The sequence below is a fragment of the Myotis brandtii genome, unplaced genomic scaffold (assembly GCF_000412655.1).
Source record: "Myotis brandtii unplaced genomic scaffold, ASM41265v1 scaffold1612, whole genome shotgun sequence".
Lineage (NCBI taxonomy): Eukaryota > Metazoa > Chordata > Mammalia > Chiroptera > Vespertilionidae > Myotis > Myotis brandtii.
This window is the reverse complement of record NW_005355890.1, coordinates 697,194-714,520: the sequence shown is the minus strand read 5'-3', so window position 1 is coordinate 714,520 and position 17,327 is coordinate 697,194. Positions and strand designations below refer to the sequence as shown.

General features: G+C 48.0%; 1 protein-coding gene and 1 pseudogene across 17 annotated transcripts in view; one reads left to right on the top strand and one right to left on the bottom strand.

The window, feature by feature from the left end:
- Nucleotides 1-17,327, top strand: part of INPP4A (inositol polyphosphate-4-phosphatase type I A) — a 121,839-nt gene that overhangs the window by 37,676 nt on the left and 66,836 nt on the right. The window lies entirely within an intron of this gene.
- LOC102258787 lies at nucleotides 8,630-9,888 on the bottom strand (annotated as a pseudogene).

Sequence of the window (17,327 nt, the reverse complement as noted above, 5' to 3'; positions counted from 1 at the left end):
ATGGTAACGTGGAAGTTACAAGTGCAGGGGACTGATGGAAGTCTTGCACCCCAACCTAAAGATTCTGGATCCTTGCCTTTTAAGTGTGTGTGTGTGTGTGTGTGTGTGTGTGTGTGTGTGTGTGTGTGATGTGATCTTTGACTCTCAGTCCAGGGCTGGTGGCAGGCTGACTTGGAAATGCTGGATTGGGCCATGAGAGTCCTCAGGATCAGGGGAGTTGGGCATCATCTTCTGGATAGCCTAGTGGGTAAAACTGGCAGGTGCAGGAGCCTTTCCCTGTTATTGTCCTCATTGTCGGCAAAGAGAGATGGCCCTGTCATGCTGAATGACTGCTGGCCACTGGGGACACTGAGCTGTCACTTACACTCCATCTGTTGACACCACCAGTTCCAAGTGGTTTAGGGTCTTAGGGATTCTGGACCATGTGCTGGAACCAAGGTGCCTAACGCCTTTGACAGTCTCATTCTCAGAGAAATTTATCCCTAAAGTTTTCTTCTTGGCAGAGAAAACTCTGCTCCTCACTTCCTGAGGCTGAGAGGATACAGAGGAACGTGCCCTCCCCCCCCCCCATAACTATGGGTACATATTTGTTTCTGGGAGATGGTGTGGGGGCATCTTTAACTGTTTGGTCTGAGTTTTGTCCTTGGATGACATGACAGGGTTTTTACATCTTCCCCTGTGCAACTGCCAGATCTTGCTGCCTTTTCTGCTCCGTCTGTGTGGAAAAACATCTTTGTAGGATCCACGTGCATATGGAGTGACATGGACTGTCTAGAAAGGCCCAGGGTGATAGCATTTATCCAGAAGTCCTTCAGGTCTCAGAAGTATAGTGGCTGGGACCTAGGTGGGAGCTGTGGTGATGGTGAGAAGTGCTTTGATTCTGGGTGTGTCACCAGGACTTGTTTGATGGGTTGAATATGGGGAGAGAGGGAGCAAGGAAGACTCCATGTTTTTGGCCCCACCACCTGGAGAAGAGTGCTGTTTGCTGAGGTGGAGAAGACCCCAGGAGGAGCAGGAGGGAACAGGGAGCAACACTGACAGTCCCATGGAGTTGAGTGTGGCCTCTCCTAGGGCTGGGTTTCCTGCTGGTTTCTTCTCTGACCATTCCTTAGCACAGAGACATTTCTAAAAAGAGAGGAGAAGATGGTTTCACAAACAGTGCCTGGCTTTGGAGAATGGCACCCACGTGAACATGAAGGTGGCCATGTCGGGGGCACTGTGTCTGTCCCATGAGGGTTCTCAGTTGGGCCTTGAAGAGGTACCCGGAGTCCCTGCACCTGTGGTGCCTCCTGGGGAAGGGTGTTTGACACTTCACTGGTTGAATGTGAGGTACTTCTGGAGGTATCTGGTCTGGTTCTGTCCTGACCCCCTTTTCATCCTCGTGGGGGTGCCTTCCTTCTCTTGTTCTATTTGAAACCAGGACTCCACTCCATGTCTCCTTGCCCTAGAATCACCACTGATCTGTGGCACCAGGGCCTGCTAGTGGATGAGGTGGGCCGATGGCGACTGCTTGGTGAGGGTGCAGAGGTTGTGCCTGCATCTGGCCAAACAACACTATGAGGAGAAATATTCAGTCCTTTGGATGTCACAACAGTCTTTTATGTCACAACATAAAGCTTTTGGTTTGTTTGCTTTCCAAAATCATTGTTTTATAACACATGGACTCTTTCTGTTTGGAACAAAATAAAACAGTTTCCACAGAAAAAAAGAGGTGTTTTAATGCTGACTTGTTAATTAAAAAAAAATTACAGTGGGGAAAAAGAAAAGGAAGCTGCATTTCTTTATGGTGATGGAGAAAAAAAAAATCAAAACCCAAACTGGGTCAGGCAGACAGTAGTAGGAACAGTAAGTTCTGTCTGCATCTAATCACAGCTGAAACCCTGTTAATCAAAACCAAGTTGTGTTTCCAAAAGGAAGTGGGAGGTGAGCTTTGTGCACTTCCAGAGGTAGTAACAGTCAGATGGCGGGGGTTTTCAAGTTTGGGATAAGGTCTCTGCTTTGGCAGCTGCCTCCCTGAAAGCTCCCTGGCCAGAATATCAGCAGTTTGCTAAGTACTAACTCTGGGTTTCAAAGGCTGGTGAGGATCCCCATTTCATTTCATAGATCCCCAGTCTGGGACTTGAGAGGGTCCAGAGTCCATCCAGTCCAGTGTTTAGCTCCTGCATGGCAGCGCCAGCATTGGAGCCATCCTACCCCCCACCCCCTGCCCATCAGGTGGAGATGGTTGTCTGGTGTCTCACATTTCCAGCTCCCTTCTTAATTTGGATTCTGGGAATGCTATTTCCTTGGGGCGTGGGCAGCACTGTGTGACTTCCAGGAATATGCCAGCAACTCCCGTCTCTCCCATGCTGGTTATCCCAAGCCAGTTGTGTTTTGGGGGGAGGGTGAGCACCACATTTCTTTTGGATGTTGATGAGAACACTTTTACCTTCTCAGCTGAGTGGCCCAGAATGAAATGAGTGCCTGATGTGTAGAGAGGGCTACTTGAGGGGGTTTATTTATGAAAGATGTGTGGCTCGCCTACTACTCTGACCTCCTGATCTGTGATCACACACTTCTCATGCATGGTAACATTTCCTCACATTTTACAGATGACTTGCTAATCACAATACATGTATATAGGTGGCTGTGACTTTTAACAAACAATGTATTTTTAAAGGTATGGTGTAGTTACTGTTGTGAGGGTTTCCTCATATTCTGCTGGTTAATGCCAGTTTTCCTAAAATGGAGTATTAGACAAAAGGAACTTGTACATAGTATGTTGTTGATTGTATTAGAAAGAAGGCAAGCCCCAAAACCATGGGTCCTGGTAGAACACAAAGGATACTCGGGAGCTAGACAGCAAGGCAAATATCTTTACTTCTGCAGAAGGGTGTGCAGCCAACATAGGGTAAGCACGCACACTGAGGGGGGAATTCCTCTTGGGGTTTTATCCCTGACGCATGCCATCTGTCCCTTACTCTTGATTGGTCAAAATTTAGGCTCACATTCTTGAGTGATTGGCTAATTTAAAGGAAAAAGTGACCTTTGCAGTTTCAAAATGGCGGTTGCCTAAGCTCCCTTCTTTGACAGAAAAGATTACTAGTTTATTCTCACAATTGTCAGAAATTAAGTATACACTTTTTGGGGATCTATATCTGGAATGGCAGTATTAGAAGAGCTCTGCAGATCTGCTCCTCAGCAAAACAACAATAATTGGTAAATATTGTTTTAAGAAAGCAATCAATTAAAATAATAGGACAATTAAAATGTCCTAAGTGTTTACAGCAAATAAGGAAACATTTATTCAAGAAAATCTAAATTTTAGTAACAACAGCAAGAGTCTGTGGCACTTGAGTCATGACCCACTCCTTCCCTTCCAGCTCAATAGGACAGAAGCTATTCCCTGCCTGGGCATGGCCAAGAAGATGTGGCTCCCTGTCCCCAAGTTTCTTCCTGGGAGGGGCAGGCTGCCAGCATTTCTCATTCCTCTCAATCTCCATGTTGTAGATGCTAAATTACAGGAAAATGTAGCCAGCCCTACTCATGGGGTGGAGGCTCTATACCAAGCTGAGACTACTGGGACCCCAGTTGTCCTCTGGCACCCCAGTTTGCTCATAGGGTAGAGGTTCAATTTCAGAAGACTCAAGCCAAGAAGATCAAAGGCTACTGCTCCACCCAGGACTCATCATAAAGTAGGGTTGTCCTGTTATGCCCAGATTTCAGGATCCCCAAGAAACCACATCAGGGAGCCAGCCAGTCCGATGCAAAAGCATAAGAGTCTTTATTCGAGCTAGCTCGGCTCCCCCACCTTGCCGACGCAGTGACAGGAAGCAGAGAGAGAGACAACTCTGTGCGGAGAGGGGTTTTATAGGGGGTTGGAGTAAGGGGAGGAGAAGGGGCTGTGGCCTTGCCGATTGGCCGTGCGCAAGTCGGTGTCTTGTTCCTGGGTGTGGCTAGCAGAGGCTTAGACTTCCGGGAAGAAGCTCCTTGCCAAGCACATGGCCAAGGTAAGATGGAGCACTTACCCTGGGGCAAGATGGAGGGCGTAGCCCTTACCCTGGGGCAAGATGGAGGGTGTAGCCCTCGCCCTTTCAGTCCTTTGAGCGATGTGGGCCCTTGTCCTTGATTTTGACTCCAGAGCAGTGACTCAGAGAATTTGCCAAGGAGGAGAGAGATAGGCCATAAGAACAGAAAGCTCTGAGGTGTTTCCCCAAGGTACTGAATTCATTCATAACAGAGCGTGGGGATGATCAAACCTAAGGGTGCGCTCAAAAACAAGGAGATTTTGGTGGTAAGCATCTAACAAGAGCTGGTAGCTCCATGAAAGCAACCGTTGAAACTGTAGGCTAGAGACAGCCAGGGAGAGAGACTGCCAAGGCGAACCCTCCTGGGGTCAGAACAAACCTCAAACATTGATCTCAAAAATTATCCTACAGAAAAGCCTTAATTTAATTAGATCAGGTTGTTCAGTAGTTGATGCCCCAGGGCCTTGTCAAAAAACTGTAGAGCAATGACCAGCAATTCATGGAGCCTATCACAATTCATGTGACAACAATAGAGGCAGGCAGCCTAACAGATCAGGGAAGAGAAAAAGAGCCCTGATAAATCCATTGCGGTCCCAGGGAGATTACACACATTCAAGGCAGTGCCCCCTGGGGAGCAGCATTAGAAGCTGCATGCTGTGGGTGAGGGATGGGGGAGGATAGACTTCACTGAACCAGTCTAGCCAATTCACTGAAAAAACTAAGCAATCAAAGACAAGCCTGAGGAGGGGGACCAGTATTCAGAACTGCTACCATACATTATTGAAAGCGTCCAATTTTCACAATAAAAGGATAAGACATGTAAAGAAATAGGAAAGTGTGATGGAGAAAATAAAAGCAACAGAAACTGCCTGAGAGAAAGCCCAGATGTTGGATTTAACAGATAAAGATTTTAAATCAGCCATTATAAATACAATTGACCTTTGAACAGCATTGGTTTGTGAACTATACGGGTCCACTGGTATGTGGATTTTTTTTTCAATAAATAGTACAGTCAGCCTTTGGTATCTGAATGTGTTGCGTCCATGGCTTCAACCAACTATGATCAACAGTATTTTCACATTCCCAGTCGTGGCTTTCCAATTACAGATTCCCAGTTGCAGGTTGAAAATACTGTTTTCCATCTATAGTTGGTTGAATCTGTGGATGCAAAGGTCCAGATGTAAAGTAAAAATTTATACACAGATCTGTGACTGCATTGGAGTGGGGTGGGGGCCGGCACTCCTAACCCGCACATTGTTCAATGGTCAACTGTATATTCAAAGAACTAAAGGAAATAATGCTTAAGGAAATAAAGACAGGTATTGTGACAATGTCTGGTCAATTAGAGAATATCAATAAAGAGACAGAAAGTGCCCCGGCTGGGTGGCTCAATTGGTTGGAGTGTCATCCAGTAAACCAAAAGGTTTCAGGTTCAATTCCCAGTCAGGGCACATACCTATATTGTAGGTTCAGTCCTCAGTTGGGGAGCTTATAGGAGGCAACACATACCTCTCTCTCTAAAAATCAATGAACATATTCTTGGGTGAGGATAAAAAAAGAGACAGTAAAAATCAACCAAGTGAAGTTCTGGAGTGAAAAATTCATTAGAGTGTTATAACAGTAGATGTCAACTAGTAGAGGATAGAATCACTAAACTTGAAGATAGAGTTATAGAGATTATACAGTTCAAATGATGGGGGGTTGGGGATGAAGAAAATGAACAGAACTTCAGAGAAATGTGGGATACCCTTAAGCACACCAACATACACATGATACAAGTACTAGAGGAGAGCAGAGAGAAAGGAACAGGTAAACATTAGAAGAAATAATGGCTGAACACTTTCCAAATTTGATGAAAAACAATCTACATATTCAGGAAACACAATAAATTCCAAGTAGTATAACTACAAAGAAGTCCATACTCAGGCCCATCATAGTGAAAAAATGTTGAAAGAGAAAGAGGAAAGCTAGAAAGCAGCAAAAGAAAATTGACTGAGATTGTACCAGGAAGTCCCAGTAAGATTAACAGCAGACTTCTCTTTAGGAATAGTGGGGACCAGAAGGTGGTGGTATAGCATAGTCAGCATCTTGCGAAAAAACCCCAAACCATCAACCAAGGATCTCATATCTAGCAAAACTGTGTCTCAAAATTGCAGACAAAATAAAGACATTCTCAAATTAAAAAAGTAAAATAAAAGACAAAGTAGGCTTTGTTGTCAGCAGACCTGCCATTATAGGAAATATGAAGGAAGTTCTTCAGGCTGGAAGCAGATGACCACAGGTGGAAATTCAAGTCCATGAAAAGACAGTGCCATTAAAGGTAATTATGTTATTTTAAAAGATAATGTAAGTGCATTCCTCCCCCTTAATTGATTTAAAAAGCAATTTTGTAAAATAATATATATACTGGCACACCTCATTTTATTGTGCTTCACAGATAGTGCGTTTTCATTAATATCGAAGTAAGACCCTCCACTAGCAAAAAGATTATGACTTGCTAAAGGCTCAGTTGATGGTTAGCATTTTTTAGAAATAAAATATTTTTAATTATGATATATATCTTGTTTTGTTTAGACATAATGCTATTGCACACTTAATAGACCACAGTCTAGTGCAAACATAACTTTTTATATGCACTGGGGAACCAGGAAGTTCATGTGACTTGCTTTATTGTGAAATTTGCAGTATCTGTGGTATGCCTATATATAATTATATGTTGGGCCTATAACCTTTAGAAAAGGAATGTATTTGACAATAGCAGCATGAAGGAGACAAATGAGAGAAAAGCTGTATTGGAATAAGGAAATTACACTGCATTAGGTAACTTGAATCCACGGGAAATAATGAGGAGAACCAGAAGTGGTAATGAGAAGGTTAATATAACAAACTAATACATGCACACTTTCCTCTCTTCCCTCAGCTTCTTTAAAAACACTATGTATATATAATGATAACATTTATTTTGAGTTTGTAGTATATATAGATGTAATATGTGTAGAAATAATTAAATAAAGAGGAAGAGGGATGATATATCACTATCATTGGAATTGTGTGTGTAAAGGAATGAAAGGTTACAATAGAAGATAATGCCCGTGGCCTGGGCAGGCTTTGTTGTGAGGAGCAGATGACAGAGCAGAGGACACACAGTGTACACCTCTTGGGCGCTGCACAGTGTAGGACAGCAGATCGGACCCAGGGCCACATCTGAAGTGCCCAGAGTTTGTAATCTGCCCGGGATCAGATAGCTGAATTAAAATCCGAACCAGACCAAGAGCAAGGGCTCTGACTCCACATCCGTTGTTACCGTGCCATTTCTCTGCCTCTCGTCTGTGGTTGATGGATGGGCTGGGCATAGGCACGGCTTTGCTGAGAGATGCTGCGGACTTTCGGCCGCGTTGCTATTAGGAGCTCCGGCCCAGTGCAGGGTCTCTGACTGACCCAGGACTTCCGTTGTCTTCATCCATTAGTGCCTGCTCCCTCCTGCATTGTATTCTGCACAGATCTGTGTTTGCATCTGGCCCCGTCCAGAACCTAGTCTTCACTGAATCCTGGCGATGGTGCTGAATGATAGTCCTGGGATGTTGGGTGGGGCCCGTGTTGGGCTGATGGGAACAGCATTCCAAATCTGGTGGAGGCCTGCTACCCGGGCCTCCCGACAGGATCCGAGCCTGCCCTGAAGGAGGCAGGGCCTCAGGTGGCTTGCAGATGGCTTGTTGCAGCTAGCTTCACTTTTTAGTGTTTCTAGTAATTTCTTCTAATGGGAGATGGGAGCAGTTCTAAAAATGAATTTTTAAGGTACATTTTCCCTGATCTCTTTATTACCCAGTTTTCAAGAATGTTAAAAATAAAAGTGAAAGCACAGTAGAGATTTTAATTAGTTTTCTCTGTCCTTGCTCATGGCAGTGCTAATTTTAACATAGTGATATGTGACAGGGAGATATTTCATGGGGTCTTTGTTCTCAGTGTCTTCTCTACATTTCAGAACTCGGCTGTGAATTTTGGAGAAAAAGAAATGATGATAGAAGTACCTTTTGATGTTTTTCTTATTATTTGGATATCTGATTGTTAGCATTTCTAAACAAAGGTCGAACCAGCTTAGGAATCTCTGGAGCAGCGGTTCTCAACCTGTGGGTCGCAACCCCTTTGGGGGTCAAACGAACCTTTCACAGGGGTCGCCTAAGACCATCGGAAAACACATATATAATTACATATTGTTTTTGTGATTAATCACTATGCTTTAATTATGTTCAATTTGTAACAATGAAATTGGGGGTCACCACAACATGAGGAACTATATTAAAGGGTCGAGGCATTAGGAAGGTTGAGAACCACTGCTCTGGAGCAAGGCCACAGTGACAGAAAGGGACGCTGGTTCTGGCAACTCTGAGCAGTCTCTCCACTGCACACTTAGGTGAGTCGCCTGGGAGGGCCGGTGAAGGCAGAAGGTGGCCCTGGGGGTAGGTATTTGCTAATAGACCTGGCACTGAAGGCACTTACCAAGTGGTCTTATTTCCTTTTGTGGTTGTTGATTTTGGCTTTTGTTTTGTTTTGAAAAACATACACATTTAACTTTGTCATTGTCATTTAAAGCTTGATTTTATAAAACACCAAAAGATAATTTTTAAGAGTTCTGTATCACTGGAATTTAGACAATAGAAATAGTGATATAGTTTTGTAGGTGTAAATTAAAATTATTAAAATCAAATAATTGAAGATTTTCTTAAAATTAGGAAATTATACAAATGAAATAAAAGGCAAAAGGACCTCATAGCAACATTTTGTTATTGTGGATTATCAATTACTTTAGGCCTAAACAAAGATTCCACATATTCAGACTTCTTTTGCTGTGTTTCATATTTACCTATATTCTGAATCAAGCCACTTGACCAAAAAGTCTGATTTAGGAAGACATTGAGCTCTCGAGCAGAAGTTTTCCATCTCCAGTTACCACCTTCAAAGGAGTTGACATTAATGATAGTGCTGATGTAGATCCCTTGTGAACAGTGTGCAAAATTTATGTCAATCCTATGGGAAGTTAAACAGGTACCAGAAAAATGGGACAATTATGCGCATTTCAGTAAATGACAGTGTTGCTTTCCCCACTAAAAATTAGTCAACGGAATAAAACATGAACTGCAGTTGACTTGGTTTCAGGAAATAAACATTTGAGAATTCCATCACGGTTCTTGTCCCATCTCCAGTCATGGACAGGATTTTGTAGGCCACTGTGCTGTTTGCTTTGTGGATTGTAGTTGTGAAGGAACGCAGGTGAACTTGCTCTGAATTGGTGATGAACTGTGGTCCCGACTCTTCCCACTTTTTAGATACAACTACAGCTTTGTATAAATCAGTAGTTCAGGTGAATAAGACACTCCCAGTAGTGACAGAAATGTCGGTAGCTGTGATCTGTCTGACCACCGAGCAGATTTCACCTTGGCTAGCTTTCTGAGGATTTTCTCTAGGTGCACTGTCACCTTTGGCCGTCTCGTCACACTCAATATCAAACTGTCATCTTCCAAGCACCTCCCCATTTTCAGTATTTGAGATGACTACCATATGTTTCTGAACTGAACACTCATATAATCAGTCTCTCCGTTGTTCCACCACAGTGTTTGGGTATTTCATAAGCTCAGAATCAGTAGTTACAGCAAGGTGAGTCCGTATTTCTGCACTTGAGTAAAGGTTTTAGACGGATAAATGACACGCTGATATAAAATGCTATTGATGCCAAATGAGAGGAACTCGGCCATGATATTGGCACTTCCGTGTAGACCCATCGACGTGGCACGTACTCACCACAGACGGCTACCACAGGGCCCGCAGCAGCTTCCCGCCACTGGTTTCAAAAGTAACCTGGGCCCTAGCTGGTTTGGCTCAGTGGCTAGAGCGTCGGCCTGCAGACTGAAGGGTCCCGGGTTCGATTCCAGTCAAGGGCACATGCCTGGGTTGTGGGCTCGATCCCCAGTGGGGGGTGTGCGGGAGGCAGCTGATCAATGATTCTCTCTCATCATTGATGTTTCTCTCTTTCCCTCTCCCTTCCTCTCTGAAATCAATAAAAATATGTTAAAAAAAAAGTAACCTGGATTTTGTTTTTTATTTGCAGAATTGGATAGTACTTCCTTCAGAGGTAGTGAGCGTGCCTGACTTTAGGGTTAGTTGTGCTGACGACCTTCGGAGCCCCTGGAGCCCTGGCAGGACGGGAATGATGTCCCTATGTGTTGGATGTAGATGCGGCCTGTCCGCCTCATGCCACAGCGCGGCCCAGCTTTACCAGGCCTGAGTGGCTTTGTACCAGGAAGTAAGAGGTTTTTTCCCCCAAGCTCAATATGAGAGTTCAGGAGAGTATCAAGACTTTTCAGATTTATCTGAATAATTAAGATTCCAGAGAATTTTTCATTGCCTACTAGCTAAAGTGCACTCCATGGTCTGGTATTTGTGGTTCCCCAGAATTAGTGGTTCCCTTCAGCCCATTCTCTCTGTCCCTTAGAATGCTGGGCTTCCCTGCCCCCGGGGTTAATGGTCATGCCTGTGCCTTTTGAAGTCAGATCTGTCTACACTGCCTCAGGATCATCTCTGCCAGATTTAAGGTTTCTTCCTCACCCCCACCATGGCCTGGGGAATGCATCACATTTTGTCTTTGTGTTGTCTTGTCTGAATGTCTCACTCCCTTGCTGTACTGTTGGATCCTTCAGGCAGGGGCCACTTCGAACTCATCTGCCTGTCCTCTCTAAGTACCTGGTGAGGCACCTGTTGAACAAATGAATGAACAACTCTGGTTCCAGGTTGCAGGCTCCATGAACACTCCTGTCAGAGGCAGCATGTTGCAGGCCATCGACCAGGCTTGCCAGCTGAGGACTGAAACGTCCCAGTGCTGCTGTCCGTCCTCCGCCCCCTGGTCCCTCCCCTGCTGTCTTCATCTTCACCAGTCGGGGAGAGGAGCCGCACAGATGTTGCTGCCCAGTATGAGACGCTGCCTGCGGCGGCACTTCTCCCTGCCTGGGGCGCGCACTCACTGCAGCACTGGTGGGCCACATGGGCGCTGTCTGAGGAAGCGTGCACGGGCCTCGGAGGCACTGCCGGTAGCTCTTTTTTTAAAATTACTTTTCTTGGGTTTTTATCATTCCTGTCACCATCAGCTTTGCAATAAGAGCTGTGGCCAGGCTCCCAGGGAAAGGTCTCATGTCAGAATCAGACTGCTTGCTTTTACTTCTACATGAGCATTTGAGGCACTGCAGGCCTTTTCAGTGTCTTCTCTATATGTCCCCCCAACAGTGATTGGTTAAAACAGGATTCCAGTTTTGCAGGTGCTGTACACCTTGCCGGAGTATGTGTGATGGCTTTGTTTCCAGGGTACGTAGAGACCGAGACTTCTCTCCCCAATTACGGTTTCTTGGTGTGGAAGCTAAAATGAGACTGGTTGGGAGCCGCCCCCGTGGAGGCCTTGGGCAGGTTGTCCCTTGTCTCCTGGCTCACTGCCGTGTTCCAGAAATAACTTCGTCTTCCCAGCATTCATCGATCTGTGGTTGTGGCTTTGCATTTATAGCCCTTTATGGGATTTTGTTGTTACTCACAAAATTTTATACTCTCCCATGAAGCCAACTTTGACACTTTGAATTTGAAAACAAGCTTTCCTCTTGATTATAAAAATAAACTAGACCTGTCCCACCCCAGTCATGCCAATTACTGTCAGCCCTGCTCTGTCAGCCGCAGTCTAGAAGGAAATAACGTGTTTGGTGGTCAGTGCACATCATAGCAGCTGGTCGAGCGGAATCAGCCCATGCACCGCCCTGTCGATGGTGCTGGAGTTAGGATGGCGAGGGAGGGGCTCAGCAGGAGCAGGGTGGCGGCCGGCTGCCCCAGTGTTGCGGGTGGGAAACTCACAATGTGTTGCAGGCGCACCTGTGCCAGAATTTGAAGTAGCCTGAGGCCACCCTGTGGGATGAGCCCTAGGAGCTGGGTCTGGGAGCTGGTGCGGATGCTCAGCCTCTCTTCCAGGAGTGCACTTTGCCCTCAGGTTTGTGAAAGACCAGGCTCATTTTTGGGACAATAGTGTCTCCCGAGTGGGCCAGCCATGGTCAGGGCCTGGTTTCCCTGTGTGGGCCTGCCCTGTGTCCAGCCCCTGCCCGCCCTGTGAGCTGCTCACTTTCCCTCCACAAGTGTTTGTGAGGAGAGGGAGGCTGTGTGTTTTATTCTTTTTATTTTTTTAATCCTCACCCAAGGATATGTTTTTATTGATTTTAGAAAGACAGGAAGAGAGTGAGAAGGAGAGAGAGAATCTTTGATGTGAGAGAGAAACATTGATTGGTTGCCTCCCATATGCTCCTATGACCAGGAATCAAACCTGAAAACTAGGTATGTGCCCTGGCTGGGAATTGAACCCAGGACCTTTTAGTGAATGGGACGACACCCAACCAACTGAGCCACCTGGCCAGGGCTGCATGTTTTATTCTTGAATTCGTGCACGGGTGGGGTCCCTTGGCCTGGCTGGCAATCTGGGCCCATTGGGGCTGTCTTGCTCAGTCCTGATTGGGGCCAATGGGGGCCGGCTGGCCAGGGAGGGACCGCGGGAGGTTGGCTGGCTGGGAGGGACTGTGGGAGGGCCCCAGGGCATGTCTGGCCCTCTCGCCCAATCCTAATTGGCCGGACCCCAGAAGCAAGCTAACCTACCAGTCAGCGTGTCAGCCCCCTGGTGGTCAGTGCACATCATAGCAGCTGGTCAACCGAACAGTCGACTGCTTGGTTGGACACTTAGCATATTATGCTTTTACTAGAGGCCCGGTGCATGACATTTATGCACTGGGGTGATGGTCCTGCAGCCTGGCCTGAACCCTCTCACAGTCGGGGATCCCTCGGGGGATGTCTAACTACCAGCTTAGGCCCCGTCCCCGGGCAGTTGGACATCCCCCAAGGGGTCCTTAGCGCTGCCACGGTGGCTGGAGAGGCTCTCGCCACTGCCTCTGTGCTTGCCAGCCGTGAGCCTGGCTTCTGGCTGAGCGGCGCTCCCAGCGCATTGACCACTAGGGGACAGCTCCTGTATTGAACGTCTGTGGTCAGTGTGCGTCATAGTGACTGATCATTCTGCCATTTGGCCATTTGCATATTAGCCTTTTAATATATAGGATTATATAGGATTGTGGAGTGTGTGTTGCCAGTGGAAACCGGGGTAGCTTGGTGACTCTTTCCCAAAGCACATGACACTTTACACACTTAATAAACCAAGATATTCTAAGTGAATGAATAAAACCTGTTGGGAACAGTAAAGAGAAGGAAATGACCAAAAACCCACAGTACTCATACAAAAAGAGCAGAGAAACCTTGCTAATGGGGTTCACGTGTACGTAGGGGTGCCCCACCATGGGGACTCCAGGAAGTGGGCTTTCCAGTCTTGTGTTTTCACACAGCAAGCCATCTTCTGCGCTTTTTCTCTATACTTTCCTTGATTTCATGCAAAAGAGCAAAACGACTTGTGGAGGCTCCATGCCCAGGGTCCTTAGACCCCTGCTTGTAGTTCAGGGGTGTCGCCGTGCCCCTGCTCCTCTGCCTTCATTTTTCTGGGGAGCAGTGGCTGCTGGCTGCTGCTATTTTGACCAGGTAGCTGTTTGGCCATCCAAAGTGGCCATTGTGGGCATTGGTGGCTTCAGGCCAGGTGGGGGTGGCACGGAGGGTGTGGCAGGCATGCCTTCTGGAGCCCTCGGGTTGTGTTTGTGTGATGTTTCTGTACAGCACCCCCATCCTTCACGTTATGTAAATGTGAGTCCACTGGTGTTGGGGTTTTGTTTGTTGCTGTTACTAATCTCTTATTTTATAGTAGTTTAAGAGCACCAAGAAAAAAGAGTTTATACCTAATTTTGTATTTGTTATCTATTGTAAACAATATAAAAAACATTTAGTTAACACTGGGAGATCTTCAACTTTCCTCGTAAAGTTTGAGAAACACTTGCTGTAGGGTTTCCATTTGACTACTAAAACTTGTGGTGAGTGAGATGATTATTTTCAGCCTCCCCTGCCCCCTTTGTGGGAACTCTCCCCAACCACACTCCATCGAATGGGAGCACCCTGCGCCTGTGGCCCCGCCCTCCAGCCAGGGGGGCACGTGGCCTGAGTAGGCCATGGATTGCCTTTCCTGCGAAGAGCTGGATTGAAGACTCAGGGAGAACCCATGCATTTGGTTAGAGCTGGAGAGTTTAAAGTTGGGGGCTGTCGGCTTCCTCTGTACACCATGTACACAAGGTCATTTGCAGGGATGGGGAGAATGATGTGGTGAGCAGGGGAGTTGTCTGTGCCACCGACATTGGTCTGTCAGCCATATTCCTGCTCAAGTTCTGTAAGTCAGCCAGGCCTTTATGGCAAACCTACCTTCCTGCTGAAACTCATTGGGATTGGGTCCTCCACCTGCAGCCCAGGTGTCCAGCCAGCTCAGGCTGCCAGAGGTACCAGACTCGCCCTCGCTGTGACAGCCTCATCCCATCAGGACATGGCAGAGGAGTTGCCATAGCTCGGATGAGGGCCCTGATCCCGGAGGGCACCCCCTCTGGGCACTGCCATCCCGAGGAGCCCTGAACAGCCCCTTGGCTGAAAGAACAGACCCCTCCCAATGGGGAGGGAGGAGAGAAGCCGAGTTGGGGTGGCACCTGCCCTGATGCTGTCAGCTTCCACATGGCCAACTCTGAGTTGGGGAGGTAGAAGCAGGCGCCAGGCCAGGCCTTACAGCCCTAGGTTTGGATGGACAAAGAGGGGAAGAGAAGGAGCAGGCTCGGGAGTCAGTTCTCGTCTAGCTGCAGCTCCCAACCTAGGCTTTGACTGAGTGCCCTGGGCTGGGCGTCAGGGCCTGCAGCACCTTCCTCCATGCTGGTGAGGCCTTTGCAGAACCCACCCGGCAATAACCCACTCACAGGTCACGGGGTGCTGTTGTCCTATCTCAGGCTCTCGGGCCCCCTGGGCAACATGTCTTCATTGATAAGTATTGGATGGCTTCCTCAGGCCTTTTACACGCCCATGAGGACATTTCTGAGGCACTACTGAGAGGCCTTCCTGGCCAACATCCAGGCAAACTTCAGTTCATTGTATGGGGGCCCGCGTGGCCGATGGCCAGTGGAGCAAGACAGGAGCCATGGATGTGTCCCAGAGAGGGCAGGGTGGCATGGGCACTGGTGTGCGTTGTCTCCAGCACTGAACAGGCCTCTCACAGGGATTGCAGTGCCCCGGGCAGTAACACCATTATCTTGGTGTGTGTGTTCTGGGAACTGGTATGGTGATCGAGTGACAGATGAAGCCTGGTGCAGGGGAGTGCGAGGAGTGATACATAGGAACACTGAGTTGATTCTCCCCAAGAGTCAGCCTTCAGAGTCCCTGGTGCTAGCCCCTGGGTGCCCCTGGTGGGCCAGTGGACAGCTGCCGACCAGCCCTTCTCACAGGGAAGGTTCCAGAAGAGGCTTGAGCAGCACCAGCATGCGCCTCAGTGTGTCCATCTCTTCGGTTTGTGTTTCTCGTGATGCATTTCCTGCCCAAGCCCCCCTGTTCATCTTTGCATCCCTCAGGCCTGGCCCAGGAGAGGCCTTCCCTGTTTGTTGAGGAGATGGCCAGCTGTGAAGAAGAAATAGCATGAGAAAGTGTGGGTGCTTTAGAAGTGGCCAAGGCAGCCCAAGGACACCCACCACCACCGCCTCTGCTGGCACCTCCTTGACCGCGTCCTTGCTGCCCATTAACACGTCTCTGGTCCCCTAGATGCCAGCACCCAGACCCGGGTCTGCCCCCGTGTCGCTCAGCAGGAACACCTTCAAACACTTTTTAGGATGACTTATTTTCAAACCGGTTTCTGTACAAAATCCCTGAAAGGCTCATGGTTCTTAGGTGAACCACTAGGGGCCCAGCTGCAGTTTTGACCCACTGTCCTGAAGACTGGACATACAGAGGAAGGACATACAGGGTGAGGGAGCTGCCTTCCGTTGGCCTTGCTGAAGGTTGCAGCTGGGGAGCTCTGAGCAGCATGGAGGCCAGGGTGGAGCCAGTGCTGCGTGGAGACAGTCTCCGGGGCTGCGGAGGGACTGGTCAGGAGCCAGGGCGGCAGGGCTGGGTGCTGAGGCGGGTTGAAGTCCGGATCTCTGGGAAGGTAGAGCCAACAGAATGGCTTGGGTGTGGGGTGTGAGAGGAGGAGGCCAGCGGCCAGCACTGGTTTTGTTTCGTGGCTAGAGCAAGTGGAAGGGTGGGAGTTACCAGTGACTGAGATGGGAAACCAAGGGTCTGGAAGGGCGGGTGGGGAGGAGGGAAACTTGAACAATCTGGGCGTGTCCTACCCAGGGGCACTTGGCCTGCCTGGTTTTTTAGAGGGATGCCCATGGCCCACTACAGGTGCTGACTCCTTCCCCTTGGAGTCCCAGATGTGCATTTGAGTCTGGGTTAGGCATTATATTTTATCAGCTGCCATATTCATGAAACAAGTGAGGCCGGTTAGTTAATAGATTGGGTGGCGAGCTTCCTGCCACTGCTGCCTGTTCAGTGAATAGGACAGAGAGCAGGGCTTGGGGAGTGAGAAGCTGTCCCAGCAGTTTGACCTGCCAGTGAGAATGTGCATCAATATAGCACATTTTTTAAAAAATATATTTTTATAGATTTCAGAGAGGAAGAGAGAGGGAGAGAGAGATAGAAACATCAGTGATGAGAGAGAATCATTGATCGGCTGCCTCCTGCAAGCCCCCTACTGAGGATTGAGCCTGCAACCCCAGCAATGTGCCCTTGACTGGTATCAAACCCGGGACCCTTCAGTCCGCAGGCCGACCTCTGTCCCCTGAGCCAAACCAGCTTGGGCGACTGCACATTTTCTGTTTTCCTGGGCTTGACTTCCTAAGGCCCATTAGTTTCCCACATTTAATTCTTAGCAGCCTGGGCCGATGTTTGCAGTGTACTCCTGCGTTAGGCAGTGTTCTCTGAGCGGAGCTGTGCTCACAGTGAGCCTCGCCTCACCCTCAGCCAGTGCAGCATGGGAGCAGGAGGCGGGAGGGAGGGAGCGGGCCACCCCGAAGGCTTTCTCCAGCACTGGAGGGAAGGGGCCGGGAGTTGTCTGTTGGGTATCTCGGAGGCAGGAAAAAGCCAGACTCTGGTGAGCAACAGTCACCACAGGTGTTTAAGGTTTGTTTACCAGCAGGTGTTTGTCTAAAACCTGGTCTTTGCACCAGGAGGGTGTGGGAGAAGCAAGGAGTTAAGTCTGTTATTCGTAAGACACAGGTCCCAGTGGGTCATCATGGAGGGACAGACTGCAGCCGTGTCAGGGCACCTCTAGAAGGACAGCCTGTGGGTGCTGGCTGTGTGCAGGGCATTCGTGCT